At 52.8% G+C, this 13,281-nt stretch overlaps 1 protein-coding gene across 4 annotated transcripts in view; it reads left to right on the top strand.

Annotated features, from left to right (window-relative positions):
- The first annotated feature begins 380 nt into the window (after positions 1-380).
- Positions 381-13,281, top strand: part of Gdpd5 (glycerophosphodiester phosphodiesterase domain containing 5) — a 79,606-nt gene continuing 66,705 nt past the window's right edge. For 3 of the 4 annotated variants that reach the window (XM_051192323.1, XM_051192326.1, XM_051192325.1), the window contains exon 1: positions 381-1,100. The gene's annotated coding sequence lies outside the window, so the exon portion shown is untranslated. Of the gene's footprint in view, positions 1,101-5,957; positions 5,979-13,281 lie in introns of those variants that run through there. The other variant, XM_051192324.1, reaches the window with a different exon arrangement.

Raw genomic sequence — 13,281 nt, forward strand, 5'->3', positions numbered from 1 at the left:
GGAGCCAGAGGCCGGCAGCATCACGCCACGCCCCGGGCTCCACCACCCAGGGAAATTCCGGCCCCAACCTCGTGCCTCGCTATTGAGGGTCGCGGTCAAGCCATGCTTCCACGCTGCTCCCTTTATTCTGGTCTCCAGGCGGCCGGCTCCCCGGCTGCCCACCGCAATCATTGTCCTCCAACCGCACCAGACCACGCTCAGCAGAGTTCCGCCCTCTTTCCACTCTCCCATTGGCTCCTGCTACCCAACCACGCGGGGACCCGCCTAGCATAGTCCCGTACGCCCCGCCTTTACCCGCGGCCGGCTAGGGGCGGGGTCTCTCATAGCTCCACCCTTGGGGGGCGGGGCGAGGCTCTCGGGCTCTCGGGCGCTGTCTCGGCGGGGCTCGGCTCGGCTCGGTCTGCAGCTCGGGTGGGGGTGGGCAGCTAGGGTGACAGCGGCGGTGGCAAAGGCTGTGGCGCCGGGTTGAGCAAGTGGCGAGCGCGGAGCGGGTAAGACGAGGAAGTGGAGCGGCGGCGCGGAGCTCCAGAGTCCGCCGTCGGATTAGGTCCGCCCAGATTTGCAGAGCGAGCCGTGTTGGGACCTGGGCAGACTTCTTTTCTGTGCTCCGGCCGCTGGCTCCCAGCCTGCCCTGCCCTGCCCTGCTGGTCCGAGCTCGGCGTTCCGCGCCTGGACTTTACCAGCTCGGTGGTCCTCAGCTGCTTGATCCGGAGCTCCGAAGAAGGACGCACCCGGCCCTATCATACCAACCCATCTCCGCCCGTGTGCCCTCCGCTCCGGGTCCGCGCAAGGTGGCCCCAGCTTCCGAACCTGAGTGTAGAGGAGCCGGGACGCCCACCGGCCTCCGGTTCCCGAAGAACCAAACCTTCAGCTGCCTTGGACCGGACTGCTCCGGACTTGAAACTGTACTGGCGCCTCCCGGGTCCAGCGCACCGTGAGGGGTCCCAAGCAATCAGGACAGTCAGACTGAACCCCTGGGCTGGTGTTGCGAGCCGAAGCTACCACCTACCTCCGCCCTAGGCTACGGACTTGGGAGTGCTTGCGCCGAAGAGAACACAGGGGCTTCTTCTGCCCCAGTCTCCAGCGAACCGAGGTTGCAGGTGAGAGCCCCGGATGCGCGGCGGGAGCGGTCCCGGGCGCCGAGAGACAGGGCCCGAGTCAGTGGAGGGTGTGGAGGGGACATCCACAGAGATTCAACTATTTGGGAGAGGGCGCGCAAAAGATAGTAGAGAGAAACCGGCACTTATTGAGTGTCCATTGTGTGCAGGTCCGAGCCCCGCCCTTGCACACTCAAATTGTTCCTTATCCAAAGCTCCGTGAGATAAAAGCCGTTTTGATAGCTATGGACGCGGACCGGTAGGGAAACTAAGGCATGACAGGGCCGAGGACTCCTGCTCTCCGTAAGGAGGAATAGACGGGAGAAGATAAAGAGAGAGAGAGCAAAAAGGGAGGGAGGGGAGAAGAAAGGAAGTAGATAGCCTGCAAGCAAGAGATTGGCAAGGTGGGGGATATCCAAAATCCAAGCACTTATCTTGCACTGAGGTACTTCTCTTCACCAGTGACTCTTAGATTATGAACATGCCACCTGCCAGGAAAAGTGACCCAGCGTTGAGGGCAGAGGTGGGAGGCTTCCCAGTTCCAAAAGATCTCTTCCTGGGGTCCAGGTTGGAGGGACAACCTGCCTCCCAGAATCAGAGGCCCCGAGTTCCTGAAGTATTCTTATCTGTTAGGGATTCAGCATGTTGGTTCCCAAGCCACAGCCGTGTGAAAGCAGGAGTTGTAGTCCCTAGAACTCACCCACTTTCCCTTCTGGACATTATTAATGGGGGCTATGAAGACTGGGGGAAGCACAGTTGCTCCATGCCGTAAGGCCAGTGAGTAGATGAGCCAGAAGTAGACCTGAAAAAGGTTTCCAGACATCCACCAGGGGTCCTGGCCCTTTCCCAGATCCTACCTTTGGAGTTTGTGGCTGGGGCTTCCCCACGTCCAGTATGAGGCTGGAGTGAGCTTGTATGAGGCTGGGGTGAGCATGCATGAGGCTGGAGTGAGCATGTATGAGGCTGGGGTGAGCATGTATGAGGCTGGGGTGAGCATGTATTAGGCTGGGGTGAGCATGCATGAGGCTGGGGTGAGCATGTATGAGGCTGGGGTGAGCATGTATGAGGCTGGGGTGACCATATGTCGTTGGACTGGAGCTCAGATGGAGTCTTGACCTCAGTCTCTGTGACTGCAAAGGGACCTGCAAGACCTTCTGGCCCAGGAATGTCTTCAGATCTTAAGGTTAGGGTTGCCAGGTTTGGGGACACAGTCCAGGTGTCTGGATTCCCAGGCAGATGTTCCTCTCACTGCCTCTGGATCTGTGCAGGAGAGGGGCATTGTGAAAGAGCATTTGGCACAGACTCTGTGGACTCTTGTTCCGGGTGGGGAGGGGGAGGCATATGGCCTTGGTCTGGGCACTGTGGCCTTGGCTGGGACTACTTAACCTTTGTTGTGCTGGGCTCCCTGGAGTCAGGGGAAATTACCTTGGAAAGCCCCTGGGAGACCACGGAGCAGGGTCTTAAAGGACTAGAAGCCTGTTCCTGAGGTTGGAGGGATTTTGGGGGCATAGAAGGTGACTAAGGGGCTTGGGATTCCCCCTCCCCCACCTCTGCCTGAGGATCCAAATCCTCATAATAATCCTTGATCTAAACAGAGCTCTCCTTTGATGAACGAATTTCACACCTGTGATCTCATTTCTCTGGCTTCTGGAGAGAGCTGGGAGGCTCAGGTTAGGTAGAGCAGGGGGCTGCGGGGAGCCTCCTGATGTGGAGTCAAAACACTGTCACCAGCTCAGAAAACCAGAGGCTCCTGTAGACAAACTGTTGAGCACTAAGGAGTTTGTGGAGCTTGCCCAGGTAGTATGGGCTTGTTGCTTGGGGCTAACCTGTGTGGGAAACTGAGGCTCAGAGAGGTGAAATCTTTGACCAAGGCCTGCTGAGTTTGCTTCAGGAACTATTGGAGAGTCAACTGTCTGCCAAGTGGTGGAGAAATTACTCAGACGGGCTAAGTGGCAGACTGCAGGCTAAGTGACCAGCGGTCAGGGTTGTGGTGATTAACCTACCCTGTTTCCTGACTGTGGGGCAGCCATGTCAGCCTCTGAGCCCTGTGCTCTATGGTGAGAGTGGAATGACTCTTCCAACCAAGATTAACTGAGCTTCAAATACACACAGCGCCTGGCCACCATCCATTTCCTTCCCTGTGGAGAAAGGAAACTGGAGTTTTGACCAGGAAGTCTGGGAAATCCTCAAACTTGCTTGAAGTTAGAACACAGGTGGCTGTTACAGAGTGAGAAACTTCCACTTGCTTAGCTGGGCCCTGGCTAAGCAACACCAGACTCCCTGTGCCACCTTCCCTAGTTACAAAGCCTTCTAGAATCTGTTGGGGACACTGGTAAGGGGCTCTTTATTCTAACAGTCCTCACACCCGCTGTGGCTTCCTGTGGGGCAGGAGCTGGTGTCCTTCCCTTTGGCCCATTGTCTGGCCTCCCTGAGCATAGGGCACAGTGAATAATTTATCATTCCCCTCACTGGGAGGCAGGCTAGGGAAATAGCTGGGCTTTACTGTGCTTCCGCCCCATCAGAGGAGTCCCCTGGCTCCAGATCGTGCCTCAGTCTGAGTTATACTGAGGGTGCATGTGTAAGTGTGTGTGTGTGTGAGTGTGTGTGAGTGTGTGTATGCGAATGTGTGTGTGTGTGTGTGTGTGTATGGACAGAGCAGGACAAGGTGAGGACCTACTTTCCTACCAGCTCCCTACTGTTGGAGGCTGGGGGGAGAGAAGTATCTATATAGGCAGCAGAGATAGCTGGGCTAGGATCAAGCTGTAGGCCTCAGATTGCAACTATGTGGGAGGAGGGGAGGGAAGAGTGGTGGCCAGGGAGGTCCTGGGGAACCCTGTGTGTGTCACTTGTTCAAGGTGAGACTGGAGGCCAAGACACCTGACAATACATGGCCACTGTTTCTCCCCTCTGTAAAACTAGCATAGTGAGGCTCACTTTGCAAGTTCATTATGGGTGACCATAGGGTCACATAAAACACTGGGCAGCAATGGTAGTCATAAAGGAGTGCTTCACTGTGAGCGCACAGGGGAGCCGGTGTGTTGGGAGAGGACTGGAGGCCCTGCTTAGAGCCCCTCTGAAGTGGGGACTAGGCCTCGGGTGTGGCCTTTGCCAGCCATAGGCACTATTGGGGCCTCCGGTTCCTTGCTCATTCGTTACTGTCTGCTTAACACACTGTGTGTGACCACTGAGCTACCCTTTTGCTTGTGGGATAGTCTGTGCCACATCCCTGCTCCTTCTCTGCTCATTTCTGTCTCTGCCTTGGCCCACTTTGAGTCACAAATCCTGCCCCAAATGTTCCTGGGCTGTCCAACCCTCTGGGGTACCACCTGTAAATGTTTAACACTTCATAGCAAACATATACTGATAAAAGTAGTAGTATTCTACAGTTTGGGAGATGCATGCACATTTAATTCTACCATGGCGATGTTAGTAATAGCTAATACCCTTCAATGCTTAGGATGGGCTGCACACTGTGCTGAGCACTTTAGACACTATCCATCATGATAATTCTGCAAAATGGCTGTTTTTGCTGAGAGACTGGAGCTCACAGAGGTGCTCTGTCTTGCCCACATTCTTACATCTAAACATCAGAGAACGGGGAGTCTGGCCTGCATCTATTTCACCTGGGAATCCTTGCTCCTCCCTGTCAGATATTCTCTGCCCTCAACTCCATCCAGTACTCCAAAAGTGTTCTTTGCATATGATGAGCCTAGACTCGAGCCTTGTTACCTAGGCCAATGAATGGCAGTGATGGACTGAGTGAGTATGGGGCCCAGGAAGGAACCCTGGTCCTGGTAGATTGCCTGCAGTGAGTCAGACCCTCCGTGTCTTGTTTAGTTGTCTCCAGTCTTCTGCAGTGTCCTTCATGACCCTGGCAGAAGAGGTCACAGTACAGGGCCGAAGGATGTGGTGGGGCAGGCAGCTGTGATTTTGGCCTAGCTGATATCTGGGCCAGGAGCACTGTGGTCATTTGAAGGAGGGTGGTGGCCTGGGCTGCAGGCAGCATGGTCATTAGCTATGATTGAGAGCTGGCAGGGCTAGGCCAGGTTGGCAGGACTAGAGGCCAGCTGGCCTGGCCACTGTGGGGTCATTGGCAGGGCAACTGGCTTCTCCTTGCTTTGCTGCCTATAGGGTGCCAGGGCTTTGTGGGCCATGCTTGCCTGCTGCTGCTGTTCTGTTGTGGCTAGGGGAGGATTAGGCCTGGAGACGCCTCCTCCCAGAAGCCCTTGGAACTCCTTTCAAGCAGGTAGAGCCCAGCCCCCCTCTGTTGCTGGCCCAAGGCCTCTGTTCACCTGATTAGCCTGGGGAGGAGATGGGTCTGTTTGCTGACCAACCTGTAGAACCCCTTTCCTGAGTGCCCAGTAAGTGTGCTTGGCCCAAGGTAGCTGTCCTAGGACAAAAGAGGCAAGTGGTTCCTGGTGCAAGTCTTTCAACTCTAGCGTCTGTTTTCTTACATATAAGATGAGCTGATAATAGCAATGTGTAAGGCTTAATGAGATGTTGGGAGTGGGTACCTGCTGAGGTGGAGTACACAGGCAGGTTCTTGGCTAGTGAATCCCCTTGCCTTTCCCTCTTTGGCCTCATGCACTAATGACTCTGTAAGAAGCTAACTGAAGAGCCCAGAGACTGGATCCAGGGCATGGCAGAGAGGATTTCCTGGAGGAGGCTTTTGGGTGAATTTAGATGGGAGATGTTGCTTCCCATCTTCATGTGTGAGCATAAGCAGACAGTTGTAAGCCTGGGAGGTACCTTGAGCTGGGAGTTGGGCAGCAAGTAGGACTGAGAAGTCTAGGGACCTGGGTGTCTCTTCTCAAATCCTGTGTAGCAGCAATAATCCAACGGAGACAAGCCTTTGGCATCCAGCCAATAGATGCCGAACAAGTATGAATCCTCTTTTTATTTTTTTACAGCGAGGTAGCATTACCCCACCATTCATCCACCAATAGGTGACAGCCCTGGAGACTGTGGGCTGTGGGGGAAATGTACTGACCACAGGCAAACACGTGGGTGCCAAAATTCCAAGCAGAAAAGTGATTTCCTGAGGCTGGGCTGGTCCCACTCATATGGCTGAGGCAATTCACCTCATCTGAAAAATGAGGCTCATTACATCACCTCCTTCCCAGGGCTATTGTAAGGATGACATAGATCCCACACATAAGGTGCTCAAAAGGGCACAGCCTGGGGTTTGGCTCAGAGGTGGAGAACTTCCTGAAAATGCACAAGGCCCTGGGTTCGATCCCCGGCACCATGCACATACACACACACACACACACACACACACACACACACACACACACACACACACACAAAGCCCCAGCAAATAATAAGCACTCAGTGAATGGTAAACTGTTGTTATCCGTGTCACCAGTACCAAGCAGGTTGCTGAGAGGGAACAGGTGCTCAAGGGGAGTGTTGGAATGGATCCCAGGCAAAGAGCAGTTGCTCTGCAGTGTGAATGAACAGCCTGGTAGGGTGAGGAGGACACAGAAGCAATGACAGTGCAGAATGTGACAAGGTAGGTCAGGGTTGGGATGTCAGGGAAGGATCAGGGAAGGCTTCCTGGAGGCCATGCTCTGAGTTGGGCTTGTGTCATCCTTCCTAGGGTACCCAGGACCTCTAGTCTCTGTGGGATGTCCTCCCTCCATCCCTTGCCACCTCTCCATCCACAATAAGAGACCCAAAGGCAGATGGACAGGGACTATAGGCAGCTCGCCCAAGAGACCTAGCCTTTCCCAGGCTGGGGGCCAAATTCTCGACAGTCCCTGGAGCTCTTTTATTTTCTGGCTCACAAAGTAGCCAGTCACAGTGGGGGGTCCCTGGCTTTCCCTCTGTAGCTGTCCATCTTGTGAATGAGTGGACTGAGAAAAAGTGCCCGAGCAGGGCCTAGTGGCCCACAACTCTAATCCTAGCACTCGGAAGGGAGAGGCAGGAGGATCCCTGTGAGTTCAAGGCCAGTCTGGTCTACAGTGTGAGTTCTAGGACACCTGGGGCTCTAGAGGGAGACCCTGTCTCAAGAAAGAACAAACCATCATCAACAATAAAATAAAAGAAGAAAAAAGAAAAAGTGCCCCCTCAAACCATCTCACCCGCCCTGCCAAGAGGCTCAAAGGGTTCTTTCCTATGTAAAGGAAGTCAGGACACCCGCCCTCCCAACACTCAAAGTATCCTAAAGAAACTCACCAGAGGCAAACTGGGGTCAGGGCACCCTTGTGCTTGCCTTGGTTAGGATTGGCTGTGAAGGCTGACGACATGCCCTCTGGAACATGGGATTAGAGTATTCCTGAGGTAGGTGTGGCTGCACTAACTCTGACCTTCTGAGAAGGTCTCTGCAGCTCTGGTAAGGCCTGGGTTGTTCCTTAGGGAGGGGTGGGCTCAGTTGTCAGAGTTTCAGGACATTCAGTTGCATCTGAGACCTGCCTGTGGTCCCCACATACTGTCCACTTAAGGCCACACTGCTGACGGGGGCTTCTCTGAGTAGAGGCGTGACAGTGGAAAGAACCTCAGTCTGACAGGCTTCACTCCCCCTGTGTCCCTTTCCAGCCTTGGTTTCCTCATCTGAAGACTAGGGGTAGAAATAATCTTTGTCTAAGATGAGATCATGCATGGAATGTGTGTGCCTGACATGTCATGTCAGCAGTGTGCAGTGAAAGGGGTCACAGACGCAGTGGCTGAGCCTGGCTGGACTCAGTCCCTGGATGCCATGTGCCAGGGGGCTGGGTGAGGAAGGGTGAGTCCATAGACTTAGGGTTCTCCCATTGTCTTTTTTAAAGGAAATATTTATTATGTGTGGACAGGTGTTTTATCTGCTTGTATGTCTGTGTACTGAGTGCATGCCTGGTCCCCCCCAGAGACGAGAAGATGGTGTCAGGTCCCCCTGGAACTGGAGTTACAGACAGTTGTGAGCTGCTGTATGGGTGCTGGGAATGGAACCCCAGTCCTCTGGAAGAACAGCCACTGAGTCATCTCTAGCCCCCGCATTGTCCCTCTTTTCCGTAAGTGATAGCGCTCCATTTGCTTGGTTTTGTTTTAGTGGTCAAAGTGTCAGGCTCCCTGTAACAATGGAGCCTTGTCTGAGTTTGCTTGTTTTTCAACCCGGACACCCGACTGCCCCGCCCACCAGGCCCTGGTCCCACCTGGGAGAACTGGAGAATGTCAGAGGGGTGTTTTGTTTTCCAGGGAGGGGAGGGTGTCTAGGGGGCATCAGGGGCCTCTGTGCAAGCTCTCACCAGCAGTTGGCCCCACTGAAGTCAACTTCTCTGTATTGTCAGCCAAATCAATCCAATGACTGTAGTGTGGGGTGAAGCCAATGCGTTTAGGGACACAAAAACTTGTACTTTGAGTCTCAGCTTTGTCACTTACTGCAAGGTGACAATGGGCAAGTCATTTTGTCTTTTGGGCAGAGTTTTTCTATGTGAACGAGACTGTTGGGGAGTTACACTCAGCCCCTTAGTGTAGTAAGCTGGGGACCTCATGCCGAAGCACATTAACTGCTACCTAGGTCTCTCAAAGATGGGGTCCAGAGGCTACCTCCTCTCCATCTCTGCCTTCCCCAGGAAGTAAGGATGAATGTGGCCTCCAGAGTGGTCTTGCCTTACCTCCCAATGGGCAAAGTTAATGAAGACACTGGTGGCAGGTTCATAGAGTCCTCTGCATGCCAGCTCAAAGTCAGCCCTGTGGTGGTCGTGTTCTATGTCCCCTAGAGATGATAGCAGCCGCCACTAGTCTCTGATGCTTATTCAGGACTTGCACCCTGAGCTCAGGAGCCACTCAGTCTCCTGAAGGCCAATGGGGGAATATGGAACCTATAGGAACCTATGGTAGGAAGTCATCATTGGTACTGGAGGATGTGGGGAGCATGTGAGGCTACTTCTAAGCAGGGAACAGGTAGCATGGTGCAAAGGACAGGTTCTGAACTTGGGAGGAAGCCTAGCTAAGGGACAGTACAGGAGCACTTGGCATGGAAATGCTAGGATGCTGATGGTGTCTGCAGAGCATGGAACACAGAGCCCTTGTAGCCAGCCTCCAAGGCACACCTCACCCTGCCTCATAAGCAGCTCACACCTGGGCATTAGTGACAGGGATGGTATCTCAATGCTCAGAGGAGAGTCCTGTGGAGGAAGGAATGTGGGCCTCAGAGTCTGCCCTCACTTTCAGTCCCACCTCTGCATCTTTGAGTAGAACTGAAAGACACTAAGCCTGGTTGAGCCTTAGCTGCACACCCATGAGCCTGGCAACAATTACTGTCCACTCTGTTTGAAGGTAAATGATGTAATGGATAAGACAGCATCTTACATTTCACAGGAAGTTCTACAGCCACTCTCACTCAGCTCTCCTTGTCTGTGTCATCCTTAATGCCTCTCCAGGAAGTTCTTTCTTGCATCTAACTGAAGTCCATTGTTCTGAAGCTGGAATCCCTTTCATCTTGTCTGGGGACTGTGCAGAGGCAGACTGAGCCCATCCTCCATCCGAATGCACCCAACAGTAGCTGCAGTGAGGCAGGGAACAGAGTGACAGGGCCTGTCAGTTTCCACCCCGGAGTATGGGGTCCCGGTAGCCGATAGCAGAGCCTTCTGCCCAGGGTAGAGGGTATGTGTGTGAATTGTCTTAACAACTCACACTCCAAACAGTGTGGTTCTAGGCCAGAGGAAAGAGCCCTGGTCTGAGCCAGAGGCCTGCCTGCTGGTGACTGCCTGTCCTGCCATGGAGTTTAAGGCTACTTAACCTCTTTCACCCACAGGGCCATAGAGGATATCTGCATTTTGGGGTCCAGGTACCCTACCCCTAGTATAGATGTGCAATGTCACTTCATGGCCTTTTTCTTATTGTCGGGCCCCAGACAACCTGAGAGTAGAGTAGGCAAGGGCTCTACTGGTGTTTAGTGGTGGTAGAATCTGAATAATTCATTCAGGCTCAGGCTCCAGGTCAGCTGGCAATTCCAGACAATGGCCATCATGGTGCTCTTGGGCCTGCCTGCCCAGCTAACTCTGCACGAGGCTCTGTCTTGCTTGTACACTTTCCCTTCAGGAGAACTACGCAATCTACTGTCTCTTCAATCCCTGCAAATGGGAAGCCAAAGAGAGGCTCAGCAAAACTGGTACAAGGACTGGAGAGAGGTCCCACAGCCTGTCTGAGGGACTGGGGAGGGACCCTGGAGAGTGTCCCCTGACTCCCAGACCAAGCAGGACCCTTATGTGATTGACAGGGGTTTAACACAGGATGAGCAGGTGGTTGTAGACCAAGCTGGCCCCATCTGGAAGAGCTGGGCATCAGGCAGAACTCTGCTCTGTGGGAAAAAAGGGAGGAGAGTAAGCCTCAGGAGTATGGCTTTCTTTCCCTAGATGTTCTGGACTCTGCCAGTTCTGCAAGCCTTGGGAACTTAAGCATTTTGGTATCACAGGGGACTCAAGATTTCTTCCTGTTGCCTTGGACACCCACCAGTGTAGCCTTGCAAAGCATTAGTATTGCAATGTATCTGAGTTTCCCACAGTCTATGAGGAACATTTATTAGGGTAGCAACGAGGGTAGGTTCTAGAAGCAGGACTCCATTGTGACTCCCATCTCCTCATGGATCTCATATTCCTCATCTCACACACACAGCTAGAGACCTGTGTTGGCTATGAGAGTTGAGTGAGGAGATGCTTATCCTGTACCTGGTGCAGTTTTGTGGTTTTTACCATCATCCTCACTTTATAGATGAGAGGATGGAGAGTCAAGGCAAGGTGACCGGCTGAGGCCACTCAGAGCAATGGTTTGCTCCACCGAACATCCAGTCTGTGGGGTTTTTTGGTTTATTTTTTCCTATGAAACCTTGCTTCTACCCTCAAGTGAGCTGCCGCCTCATTTACTCAGAATCCTCCATGTGTGATGATGGTGCCTGCTGTGGCTTCTTGTCCGTAGTGCCAAACAGCCCTGCCTGGAACTTAGTAGGTATTTTCAAACTGTCTTGCACAATGAGTATGCCAAATGGTGTAGGTGCAAGAAGCTGTCTTCCAGGCAGTGAAGGCCTGTGTCATGCCCAGAGGCTTCCTCTGTTTGTCATACCTGTAAAACCGTTTGCATAATTTGGGATGGAATCTTCCTGACTGAGCATGGAGCCTGGGACGGGGAGGTGGTTATTTTTCTGCTCAAGGTAGGAGTGGTCATCTTGCCTGCTTTACCGAGTGCTAGCTCTATGACTGTACCTGTTCAGCTCTATCTTCTGGCCCTAGTCTTCCCATCCCTTCCTCCTGCTATCTACAAACCTGCCCCCTGCACCCCTGTACCCCAGCACCCCTTCCTTTTGCCCTCCTGCTTGTCTGAGTGTCTTCTAATTGGCTGGTCTTATTATTAGCCTTCAATCATTCATTCCTATCCAGCAAGCTGCTGGTGCCTTGAGCCTTGCTGAGAACTCCATCCTAGAAGATTTCTGCAGTGGCTGTGCTTGGTCAGGGCATGACCACACCCTTCTGGCAGAAGACAGGGAAATGATGCACAGAGCGAATTCTGGCACTGGACTTCTGCCTCTGCTTGCCTCACCACCCTGAATCTCCACAATAGTCTAGGGAGGAATCTCAACACCTCAACACCAGCAGGCCAAGTCCCTACCCTATAGCTAGCTCACATCTCCAGCCCATCCTTGATCATCTCTTTCCTCTATACTTTATTTGCAGACTCTGGTCTCACCTTCTTTTCTGTCTGTCACCAAGAGGCTGAGGTTGGACTATGCCTGTATTAAATGGTCAGTTCAGTGTGGCTGTTCCTGGATACCAGCCTCAGAGCATCCTCTAACAACACACACACACACACACACATACACACACACACACACACTATCCTGCAAGGGACTTGAATTAATCCCCAATTGTGCTCTAGGAAGCCATAGTGTCACATATGTAACTCAGAACCTTCTTGAGCCTTTTCCTGTGTTACAAACAAGTAGCAGTGTACAGTTAGCCTTTCCCAAACTTGTGATGTTTTGTGTTGTGCTTTGGTTTTTGAGACAGTCTCATATAATCAGGTTGGCCTTGAGCTCCAGGCCATCCTGTGTGTACCTTCTAAGTGTTGTGATTTCAGGTTTACATTATTATGCCAGGTTCCCCAGCTTTTTAGAGGCCTGGAACCTGTGACAGACTACTAGACAAGTTGTCATCAGCCTGCCTTGCACAGGAAGAAGCTCATTTCTTGGCTTAGGACTGTGCATTCTGGAGACTATCTTGAGGACACTGGTGCAAGACAGGCTTGGCTATAATAGTAGAGCTTCAGGCTGTAAGACACGTGAAAGGTAGATATGTTTTGATTCTTCATCCACCAAATGGACCTGTCTCAGGCACCGACTGTGGGCCAGGCGCACAGCCAACCCTAGGAAATGCCAAGACACGTCTGACTAAGAATCTTCCATTTCATTTCCCAGCCCACTAAGGGTTTTTAAAGAAAGACAAATACAAGCCTTAAAAGGAAGAAGCAAGTTTTTAATTGTTCCAGGTCGTGGTGGTGGGTGGGCGGGTGACACATTTATTCTGTGCCTTGGAGCTGTACCTAGACCTTGCTTAGCATCAGATCTCCCAGGAGCTACTGAGGACCAATTACCCTGGCTGCTGAGGAGTCAGGTGGAGTGAGGAAGGCCTATAAGAGGAGGGAGGGCAGAGAGCACAGGACTCTGCCTCCTGAGACCCATTGGCCTGGACTTGGCATTGTAGTGAGACATCACACGAGAGATGGAGTGGGGTGGGGTGGGGGATGGGGTCTGTCCAGTATTCTCAGCAAAGTGACACCTGGAGCAGAGGTATAGATGGCAGTGTATGGGGATGCTCAAAGGGGACAATGGGAGCAGAGGAAAACCACTGGAGAGGTTGCTGGGTAGATAAGGAATGTCAGAGTACCAGCTGAGTGGGTTCCTAGCTGACCAGGAGTGGTGCCCTGAGGGCCAGGGCCAAGTCACACTCATCCCAGTGTCCCCAGAACATGGCTAGTGCCCAGTTGGCATGTGTGGACTGACTGGGTTTTTAAAAAGGTCCTTCTCTGAGAGCCTCAGGTCCTCTTATTGAGGTTAGGTGAAGCCACCAGCACATCTTCCCAAAGGCTGAAAGGAGTTCTGGGCATGCTCACTTTGTTTCCAGTCTTGAGGTCCTCCAGCGGGGACGATCCAGAGGCCCCTGGGTTGGGTTGGCCACCTTTGCCCGTGAACGGCACTCCTCTTTTTACCTTG

This window comes from Phodopus roborovskii, unplaced genomic scaffold (genome assembly GCF_943737965.1).
Source record: "Phodopus roborovskii unplaced genomic scaffold, PHOROB, whole genome shotgun sequence".
In the NCBI taxonomy this organism is placed as follows: Eukaryota; Metazoa; Chordata; class Mammalia; order Rodentia; family Cricetidae; genus Phodopus; species Phodopus roborovskii.